We start from the raw sequence: 12,391 nt of genomic DNA on the forward strand, positions 1-12,391 counted from the left end.
AGTATACTAAATATTTGTATATGGAATGCCAACGGTGTAAACCAACACAAACTGGAGTTAATACGATTTCTAACTGAAAAAAACATAGATGTTATGCTGATATCAGAAACTCATTTAACAAATAAAAACAATTTCTTTATAGCGGGATATAGACTTCATGTTACAAATCATCCAGATGGAAAGGCGCACGGTGGAACAGCAGTATTGGTTAGAAATCGGCTAAATCACCATGCTTTAGAACCACATGCTACAGCGCAGCTACAAGCTACAACAATATCATTGAAAAATCGAGGTTCTGACCTCAATCTGACGGCTATATACTGTCCACCTCGTTTTAAAATTACAGACTGCGAATTTAAAGATTTTTTTGGAACGCTAGGTCCAAGATTTCTAGCTGGTGGTGATTATAATGCAAAACACATGTACTGGGGCTCACGTCTTATTAATCCGAAAGGACGACAGCTGTACTACACTATTATAAATAAGCACAATAACCTTGATATAATATCTCCTGGTAAGCCGACATACTGGCCCAGTGATAGAAACAAAATACCAGACTTAATAGATTTTGCTGTAGTCAAAAATATAGATAGATCGCTAATAACAGCAGATACATGTACAGACTTATTTTCAGATCATTCTCCTGTACTAATAAAGTTATTCGAACAGCCCATGATAGTTCAGCCAAAAGTATCTCTAACATCTTTTAAAACTAACTGGTTGAAATATAGAAAATATATCAGTAGCCACATTAATATCGATTTAAAAATAAATACAGGAAGAGATATTGATGAAAGCGTAATGGAATTCAATGATGTAATAACAAATGCAGCTGTCTTGGCAACACCTAAAAGAAAAGTTAAGGTTTTTAGAAACATGACTAATAATGAAATAGAAAAGCTTGTAAATGAGAAAAGGCAAGCGAGACGTGAATGGCAGTTAAGTCGTTCCCCTTCAACTCTGCGTCAACTGAAATCGGCTGCACGTAAGTTAAAAAAAGCACTTAAACGCGATGAAGAATACAATACTGAAAATTATATAAAGCACCTGTGTCCAAATTCTAGCAAGAAAAACTCCCTTTGGAAAGCGCAAAAGTATTTTAAGCCTTCAGTAGATTCCAAGATGCCTATAAGACAGTCGAACGGTAATTGGGCGCGCAGTAATGAAGAAAAGGCAAATTGCTTTGCAAATCACCTTGAAAAGGTATTTCAACCCAATGTACCAAAAAACAACTTTAAGTTGCCAACTTTGCCCAATATTGCAAACGAGTCAAGCGTGTCTATTAGGACGTCTACTTATGAAATTATCAAGATCCTAAAAGAGCTAAATCCGAAAAAGTCTTCAGGACACGATAATATTACTCCAAAAATGTTAATTGAGTTGCCAAATATTGCTATATCAGTGCTCTCTTTGCTCTTTAATGCAATTCTTGGTTTCGGATACTATCCAATTTCGTGGAAAAAGTCGCAGATCATCATGATAGATAAACCTGGAAAAGACTTAACACAACCATCTTCCTACAGACCAATAAGTCTCTTACCATGTCTTTCCAAAATATTCGAAAAAGTTTTACTATCAAAAATGTCTCCTTTCCTCCACGAAAATAATATAATACCAACCCATCAATTCGGGTTTCGTGCTAAACATGGCACAGTAGAGCAAGTGAATAGAATTACAAACGAAATCAGGAAAGCATTCGAGCACAGAGAGTACTGTTCAGCTATTTTTCTCGATGTAGCTCAGGCGTTCGATAAGGTCTGGCATGAAGGCCTTTTATGGAAAATCAAAAACGTTTTACCTTACGAATTGCATAAAACATTGGAGTCATATTTAAGAAATAGGAAATTTACGGTTAAAGTAGCAGATTTTATATCCGAAGAACGAGCAATAAGGGCCGGTGTACCTCAGGGCAGTGTATTAGGCCCCACCCTGTACATAATATATACAGCAGACCTTCCAATAGCTAACAACGTATTGACATCCACTTTTGCGGATGACACAGCCATAGTAAGCCGAAACAAATGCCCCATTAGAGCATCAAGAGTATTAGAGGAGCACTTAACTTGTGTCGAAGAATGGCTAGCCAACTGGCGTATAAAAATTAATGAGCAAAAATGCAAGCATGTTACATTTTCTCTAAGGCCAGAAACATGTCGGACAATTAAAATAAACAATGTATTAGTACCCCAAGCGAATGAAGTAACTTATCTTGGGATTCACCTGGATCGAAGGCTTACGTGGCGGAAACATATACCGAGTAAAGTAACTTGCATGAAGTTAAGAGCAGCAAATTTAAATTGGCTTCTAAACAAAAATTCTAAACTTAGCCTAGACAACAAAGTCCTGTTATACAATGCAATCATAAAACCGATTTGGATGTATGGTATTCAACTGTGGGGTACGACCTGTGCAACCAACATTGATATAATTCAGAGATTCCAATCTAAAATGCTTAGAACAATAACGGGTTCACCATGGTACATGCGTAATGAAAATATCCATAACGATCTTGATATTCCTATGGTAAAGAAGGAAATAGAGGACAGCAGAAAGAAATATATTTCTAAACTTCGTGAACATCCAAACCCATTGGCAAACGCCTTGGTACATTCCAATCAAACTCGTTTAAAAAGAAGAGATCTACCTGCCTACTAAAGAGCAGCGTTCTGCCAAAAAGCTCAAACACATTATTGAGCTTACTTAGTTGTAAATAGATTTAAGATTTTAATACTTATTGTTAGGCTTTAAACAAAGCAGATTCAATAAATAAAGAAATATTGAAAAAAAAAACCCTTCTAGCTCAAAATACCATCTTCGGTTGGATACTGTAACGGTAGTTACTGAAACAGTTTCCATTATGACAACTGAAGTTGAAGAAATATCCAAAGAATGTCTTAATTCACAATTAAGGAAATTTTGGGAGTTAGAAGAGCTCCCCCCCATTTTGGTTACAACACCAGAAGATCAGTATTGTGAAGACTTTTACAAAGCCACAACTTCTCGATTAGATAATGGTCGGTATGTCGTACGACTACCACTAAAACAACAATTTCCAGACACACTTCCGTCACTCTCGCATCTCTGCTATACAGCAGTTTCTAAGTATGGAAAGAACCTACTTAGAAAAGGTGAAGTGAAACAAGAGTATGATAGTGTCTTAGAAGAATACCTCCATTTAGATCACATGGAGGAAATAAGCCCATGCGAAAAAATCATAAAAGGCAAATATTACTGATTCCACTTGCCACATCACGCAATAGTAAAGCCTGATAAAAAACAACAAAAGTTAGAGTTGTCTTTAATGCATCAAGATCCATTAGCTCGGGGAATTCCCTAAATGATATTATATTTACTGGACCTACACTACAACCAAATTTAATGCTCCTCATACTAAATTTGCGTATATTCAAATACGTATTCAATGGGGATGTCGAAAAAATGTATCGACAAATAGCCGTACATAAAGATTATCAAGATTTTCAGCGAATTATTTTTCGGAAATCTGACAATAGTCCACTACGAGACTTCAAACAGTCACCTTTGGCGTAAACTGTGCTCCATACTTAGCCATTTCTACTCTCCACGAACTGGCAGAAGACACAAAGTCAGAATTCCCTTTGGCAACACAAGTGTTAAAAACACGAACATATGTAGACGATATCCTGTCTGGAAGCCACAGTCTCGTTAGCATACGAGTCCTTATCGCAGGTAATAAATGCAAAATCAACACAGCAGGGTTTCTGTTAAAAAGAAAAAAAGCCAATCACAAATCATTTGTTGGATAGTACATCAAAAAAACTAGGCATCCAATGGAATGCGATATCTTACCAGTTTTCATATACTACAGAGTCAATTTCCCCATTTTCGGCCATAACAAATAGACAAATTTTATTTTCTGTGGCAAAACTTTTCGACCCCGCAGGATGGCTTTTGCCAATTATGATACAAGCGAAAATCCTGATGCAAGAATTATGGCTAGACGGAACTTACTGGCACGAACAAGCAAAGCCTCTTCGTTTAGAAAAATGGTCCCAGTTTGCTACTAATCTGAGCGACCTACTAGTAGCAATGGCGAAAGTTGTTCCTCTAAAAACGCTAAATCTACCAGGACTTGAACTCTGCGGCGCACTGCTACAAGCCAAGCTAGTATCCATGGTGCAGACAAATTTAAACATGGCAAGATACAAATTATATCTTTGGTTCGATTCCGAAATAGTTCTAGCATGGTTAGAAAAACCACGACATGCGTGGAAAACGTATATTTCTAACAGAACGTCTCAATTACCTGACGTAGTGGAATCAGCCACTTGACGACACGTATCCAGTGCTGACAATCCTGCTGGTCTAGGTACAAGAGGATGAAAACCACTGCATCTCGCCACCACCACCCTATGGTGGAATGCGAAAGATAATAGCCCCAGAAAGTCGAAAAATCGACACTTATCTTGCAACACTGGATGATACTGACATCCTTGAACGGTTTTCATCCCCCGGGCACTCAGAGTAGTCGCCTATATGCTGAAATTCATAGAGCGCCTCAACTTGAGAGTCAAAGGATTAACTTATCCCTTATGCGATACATTGACGCCCAAGATTTACAAAAGGCAAAGGTCGCTCTTATCGCATCTCATGCAAGATATGGTTCGAAAGAGAATTCTACATACATACATTTTCATGTGCAAGATCTGCACTATGCATAAGCAGAAGATGCGAATGCAGATTATGGCAGCACTTCCACCTGAACGCTGCAATTTCGCTCTGCCTTTCACTACTACCGGTATGGATTTTGCTGGGCCTTTTCAGATAAAGGCGTCCATGCTAAGATTGCTGATGCTAGGTTGCTGTCTTTGTCTGTTTTACGACAAAAGCAGTCCACCTTGAGCTATGTACTAATCTGGCGACGGAGGCTTTTCTCACGGCATATGCTCTCTTCGTCGGACGACGTGGCTTCCCCTCAAAAATCATGAGCGATAACGGCAAAACGTTTATCAGAGCTCAAAGTGCGACAGAAAGACAATTTGTGGATTTCATGAAACAAGTCTCACCCGATATTGTGCAAAAATACGATCCCCAAGATATTAATTGGCAGTTTATACCCACAAGCGCTCCTCATATGGGTGGCCTATGGGAATCAGCTGTAAATCATTTAAGCTTCGAATCCCATTTCAAGAAGCTGGCTGGCAACAACAAATTTAATTATGAAGAGTTCTCAACATTGTTAACCAGAATTGAGGCAACTCGCGGCCTCCCGCTGCACTTTCGCAAGATCCCTCAGACTTCACTGCCCTCACACCTGGGCATTTTCTTAAAGGAGCGCCCATCTTGGCCATAACTGAGCCAGACGTGGAGACGCTCTCCTTATTAAATAGATTGAAAATAATTAAAATTCTCCATCATGAATTAAGTCGCCGATGGAAAGAAGATTATTTAAAGGATCTATCTTATCTGTGGAAAACACCACAAAACGCGCCTCAGCATGGGGATTGTGATGATTGTCTTCCCCTCACAGAATGGCGACTTGGCCGCATATAGATGCTTTACTACGGCTCCGACGGTCATATTCGCGTAGTCGACGTACCCGGAGGGGTAACGTACGACCGCAGCGACAGCAAGTATCCCATATAGGGGAATCCCTTTCGAGGCACCGTCCCAACACGTCACAGACCCGACATTACCGAGTAGGTCACCATCCCGCCGCCCAAGCGGCCTCAGCACCGTAGTTGCTACTTTGCAGCAATTGCTGCGATTGCTAGGCTAAATATTCGCCAAGGAGGAAAAAAAAACTTTTTTTAAAATTGTAAACGTATTTGGTCATTGGAAAAAATATTTGCGTTATGTTACATTTCCCGAAGACCGAAAAAAACAAAGTTAAAAAAAACTTGGTAAAAATACACGAAATATAAACGCATTGTACTAAAAGAAAAAACATTTTCGATTATCCACCTCTTACACTGACACTGAATTTTGAAAGGAATGAGCATTATATGAGACATAATTCCTTTTATATAAGTTAAAATATCCAATTGAAATTAATATAACCTTAATACAAAAATTGACTATATAAAACGATTTGTAACATAATGTCAATATGCAACCATAAACAATATGTTTTCAGTTTTGTTTTAATTTTTGTGAAATGAACGCCTACTCTGATGATTTGAATAACAAATTTGTGTTTTATATGCGTTTTTTATACTACGGTTTATTCACGTTCTTGTCACCTGAATGGTATACAAACTATTATATATCATGTTACTGGCCCTAAGCTACATCCAAACCAACACGACATCTAACATACATCTAACTAACACGACTATATATATATACATTATTCCTTACCACATTCTTTGGAATTGCTAAAAGCTTCCGGTTTTCAATGGACATGTTCAATAGTTCTGGCACTTTGCACCAATAATCATTAGGAACATTTGTCATAAAAATTTGATTAAATGCACAAAATCCACAAGGTATGCATGCTGGTAGGCATATTCCAAAAACTAACATTTTTTGGTATATTCCAAATTCTCCTATTGCAGGTAATAAGTCATCTAAATCAAGAGATTCCTACAATAAATCTACTAATTATATATTTATAAGTATTGTATATATTAATGTATGTACATACATCAAGCCTTTCGTTTTCATTTTTTAAATTATTTTCTTCACCAATATCGGAAACAATTTCGTTGCAATAGGCCATATTAGCTTTAATAATTATTTAATACATTTAAACTTCGTCTACTGGTTTTTAAGTACGTTAGTATGAAGACTTAAAAGTTTATACTGTACTTTAACATATTTATTTACTAGGGTTAACTATTAATTTACAAAGTAATAATGTTAAACAAATTTATTGTATTGTATTTTAATAACACATTGATTTAGAGACAAAGACAGTCACTTCAAAGAAAGCAATTAAGAAAACGCAGAGAACTTTAAAAATCGCGAGAGTTATTCATAATATATTGGGCATAAGAAATCTATCGGCGGGACGTTTTGCTCACACCAGTAATCATTAGGGACGTCGTTCATGACCACAGACAATGAGTTACTTACATGGGCTTCTTCAAGAATAAATTGCTCGATTTAGGCTTCGAGATGCCCAGAGGGGCCTTAATTCCCAGAGGTAATAGCTGATCTTTAAGCGACCAGAGGAGGTAGGCAGGTCGCGGATAGCCGAACGACCTGTTAGTTGCGAAATAAGTTTAAACGAGAAGCGGCATGAGTAGAGGTTTCGGTATAAAAGCCAGCACGATTGTTGAAACTCCTGCGGCAGTGGCGAAATGACACCGCCCGCTTTAAAATATGCGTCCCCACCAACATGCAAGGATACATATGTTATGAAATAGAAAATCTAGACGCGACGGAACCACAGTGGGGCGGCTTTCTGGTCTGACTGGTACACGATGCAGCATTCTGGGAGTCCCTTGAAGATTCGTTAGCTGACAAAACGGAAAGGGTGATGTGGGTTTGGCTTAACTGAGTTATAAATTGCATCGTGAATCTGTATACAGCCACTTCGGACCTTGGTCGGGAAGTGCGCATTGAGCATAGGAGTAGTGGGCTATATTGTACGGGTCCTGCCGTGTTTTCCGAGACGGATAAAGCGAAGGACAGGCTTCATGGATCTGGGGTGGTGGTATTGTGCCCAAGGATATACCCGTTCGGGTCTATTACGGCCCACCGCCCTACACACAAACAATACAAATAACAATAATCCCAAATGTGAAATTATTATGAACAGTGCTACTTTATAGTGCAGAAAAGTGGACGATATCAACAGCCGATGAGACGGCACCAGGTGTTTTCAAGAGAATGGTTTTGCGGAAGGTTTACGGTCAGTTAAACATTGACAACGGCGAATACCGCAGACGGTGGAATTATGTGTTAGACGACGACATAAACATAGTTCAGGGAATAAAAATACAGCGGCTACTCTGGCTAGGTCATGTTGTTCGAATGGACGAAAGCGCTCCAGCTTCAGAACATTGGCAACGGCGAATACTGCAGACGATGGAAGCTGTACGAGTTATAGACAGCGGCTACGCTGGCTAGGTCATGTTGTTCGAATGTTGGACGAAAACACTCCAGCTCTGAAAGTGTTCGATACTCTGTTGTGGAAGCCGAGGAAGAGGAAGGCCTCCACTCCGTTGGAGGAGGTGGAGAGCGACCTGGCTACACTTGTGATCTCCAATTGGCCCCGAACTGCGAAGGAAAGAGAGAAGGCACGCTAAAATCGATTCGGCTATAACCGGCTAAACGGTTTCAATGCCAATAACATGCATACATTCCTAACTTGACTAATAAACACTTAAACCGATTAACCCTTTATTGAGCCCTGCAATATTTTAAAGCATAATAGCCCAGACACTCGGCAGCGCTAATTTGCATTAGCGGCGTTGATTTGCTTTAACTCGCGCATTTATCCATTTTAAAGCACATTAGTAATGCACAAAAATTCCGTGCATTTAGCTGACTTTACCAAATTTCAGTTGGCAATGCTGCCCGATTTTTGTTATTGTTAATGCTAATTGATACAAAGAAGAAGAAAAAACGTAAACAAATGATTTATGTTTCTATTTGCCAATTAAATTGTCGGCAAATATATTAATAATAACTAGTTTTAATGTTTTCAGATGGTAGAAAGCAAACAGCGAGCAGTTGTTGACATCGTCCAAGCACCATAAAGCAGGACGGGAATGATAAGCGACTTGTAGAGTTTGATTTTGGTTCGTCGAGAGATGACTTTACTGTTCAATTGCCTACTCAGTCCAAAGTAGCACCTGTTGCCAAGAGTGATTCTGCGCTGGATTTCGATGCCAACATTGTTGGTGTTGTTGATGCTGGTTCCCAGATATACGAAACTATCGAATACTTCAAAGTTATGGCTGTCAACAGTGACGTGGGAGCCAAGACGCGAGTGCGTTGACTGTTTATTTGATGACAGGAGATAGTTCGTCTTGTCCTCATTCACCTCCAGACCCATTCGCTTCGCTTCCTTATCCAGGCGGGAAAAAGCAGAACTAACGGTGCGGAGAGGGCCTTCTGGGGTCCTGACGGACCCCAGTGCATAAATCAATGATTTTTCATCATGTTCTGAGTTGGTTAAAGTTAAAGTTAATGTTTAAGAAATTCTGTACAAAAAAGTCACATGGTGTTTTAAAATCTGTTCATTAGTTTTAAAGTTATGGCGGTTCGAAATTTTTTTTACAAAAAACTTTGGCCCGTTATAATATGGCAACCCCGCGTTACACAGACCTAAAACCATATATTTACATACATTTTATTTTAGGTTTTACATGTACTATAAGATATATAATTGCCAAAGAAAATAAAGAACTTTTTTTTCAAGTGGCTTTTTTTCCAGAGAATACCCCATATGTAGTACCGTAAAACATGGTGGAGGGTATGTAATGGTGTGGGGATGAATGTCGTCTTTTGGTGTCGGGAAATTGGCATTCATCGATTGTAATATGCACTAGAGTGTGTATTTGGACATTTTGAAACGAAATTTGCTACAACATGTCGTAAAATTAAATATTTTTGATAACTTTCGCTACTAGCAAGATAAAGATACGAAGGACATATTCGGAGTTGTGAAAAGTTGGCTTATTTGGAACTGTTCACATAATACAAGCACCAGCGCAATCTTCAGATTGGAATGCAATTGAGAATCTGTGATCAGTTTTGGAACGAGACATGCGAAAATACCAAATTAGATATAAAGCCGACTTGAAAACCCCCCTGCAGACAGAACTTGCTCCAAACTATACAAAGAAATTGGTACAATCCATGCTGAATCTAATGAAAGTAGTTATTGATAGTAAGAGGCATCCCACAAAGTACTAATAAACTTAAAAATTTAGTTGCGTCCTTAAAAATTGCAATATATTTTGTTTTTTTTTTTTTTTTGTTACAGCATCATTTTCGCTGTGAGGTGCAATATTTGACTGTAGTTTGTTTTTGTTGTAGATAAATAAAATAACTATATAAACTGATTTTTTAAAGCATACATTTAATGTGCATATCTGATACTGTAAAGTGGCATTTACATTTTTTGGAAAATGTATTTAGTTTTCAAGTGATACTTGCTTTAGTATTAAAACATTAGAAGTATTCAACCATAAACATTATGGCTGACTTCATAAACGCAGTTTGCAATGCAACATTGCAAACATATGCGTTTACGTGGCAAAACAATACTTCACTGCAACACTGTTTTGTAAAATAATGCAATGACATTTCAAACGTTTATGAACGCAAAATTGCTTCGCCGCATATCGTTTGTTGTGTTTAATTAAATTACAGTAGTTTTCCGAAATAACAAATATTCGTTTTAACGAAAACCGCTTATAACGAACAAGCAAATTTGTTACATTGAGTACCTTAAATAACGAACATCGGAGATTTTGTAAGTACTCGGTTTAACGAACAACATGAGCAACACATATGAAGAAAGAGAAAAAAATCAAATAACATGGAACCAGAATTAAAAATAAAAAATTAAAAGAAATGTGCAAATTGAAAACATTTTGAATTTTATAAAAAAGCTTAAAATTATTGATCAGTACCAAATGGAAGTATAAGTGAAGAATTTATTGGATTTCAATTGTTTTGTTATGATTTTTCATTTTTTAACAAATAATTAATAAAACAATTTATTAAACTTCAATTTACGGATATTTAACTCATTTTTATTGAAAAACATACCTCTAAGTACTCACTTGAATTAACGAAAAATTAATTAATGTGTTCGTTATTTCGGAAAACTACTATATTGTGAAATGAATCTTCAGCATTCCTGTGCTTTAGTTTTGCAAAGCGCTTTAGAATCGGCTGAAACAAAAAATACAAGCAACACCACATTAAATAAAAATATATTAAGTAAAAGAAAGCGCCGGGCTATTACATTATTAATGAATCGCGATTCAAAAAGAGGGTTTCCTAAAACCTCAAATTTTTGCAAAAACATTGAAATTATGCAAGATGACGTGTTTTATTCGCACTTTCGTATGACGAAGTTCAGATTTAAAGTATTGCTACAAAATAATTCATATTTTTTGATTAAAGATATATCAATGCATGATAAATCCTTGGTGGCCTTCGCACACAACAGGACGAATGGGAATTTCATTGGGAAAATCAATACAAATAACGATTTGGAAGCTGGGCAACAATTGCTCTTTTAGAGACGTCAGCGATCGTTTTGGTGTAGCAATTGGCCTAGCATATAAAATGTTTGTTAAAATAATAAAGATGATCTGCCGCTTAAAGGGAGATGTTATAAAATTTCCAGCTGAACAAAAGCAAATCAGTGAAGAATTTTCAGTTCTGCGCTTTAATCCATTCCCCTTTGTTCTAGGGTGCGTCTATGGAACACATGTTCCAATTTCACAACCAATCAATTTTTTAAGTTGAATACTTTTTTGCAAGGCTATTGTCGACAGTCGCTTGAAATTCATATGTAGATGTATTTATTGGTTGCCCTAGTGCATGCCATGACGCATCGGTATGGCAAAGGAGTTCTATCAGGAAGGCCATAATTAATAAAGAAATTAATATTTATTCCAATTACCATTTTTTGAGCGATGGAGGTTATCCTTCTTCTTCTTGACTGGCGTAGACAGCGCTTACGCGGTTATAGCCGAGTCCAAAACAGCGCGCCACGTATCTCTCCTTCTGGTAGTTTGGCGCCAATTGGTTATACCAAGCGAAGGTCCCTCTCCACCTGGTCCTTCCATTGGAGTGGAGGTCTCCCTCTTCCTCTGCTTCCACCAGCGGGTACTGCATCGAATACTTTCAGAGCTGGCGCACCATAGTTATGACTGTCAACAGTGACGTGGGAGCCAAGACGCGAATGCGCTGACTGTTTGTTTGACGACAGGAGATATTTCGTCTTGTCCTCGTTCACCACCAGACCCATACGCTTCGCTTCCTTATCCAGTCCCTCTTCAGCTCTCGGTTTCTTTCCCATCCCGCTCGTGTTGCGGTCGATCGCAACATTGCGAGGTAGGCAGTCTGTTTTCTCTCCACTGCGAGACGACAATCCTCGTCATACCAGCTGTTTTTTTGGCTTTTCCGAAAACCAATGGTTTCTGTTGCAGCTGTACGTAAGGAGTTTGATATGCCGTCCCACAGATCCCTTATACCGAGATGCTGATGAGTGCTCTCAGAGAGCAGGAGTGCAAGTCGAGTAGAAAATCGTTCGGCTGTCGGTTGTGATTGCAGCTTCTCGATGTCGAACCTTCCTTGTGTTTGTTGATGTGTGCGCTTTTCTACACAGAGGCGGGTGCGTATCTTAGCTGCTACAAGATAGTGGTCCGAGTCGATGTTGGGACCGCGAAGCGTACGCACATCAAAAACACTGGAGACATGTCGTCCATCTATCACA

Source organism: Zeugodacus cucurbitae, chromosome 3 (assembly GCF_028554725.1).
Source record: "Zeugodacus cucurbitae isolate PBARC_wt_2022May chromosome 3, idZeuCucr1.2, whole genome shotgun sequence".
In the NCBI taxonomy this organism is placed as follows: domain Eukaryota; kingdom Metazoa; phylum Arthropoda; class Insecta; order Diptera; family Tephritidae; genus Zeugodacus; species Zeugodacus cucurbitae.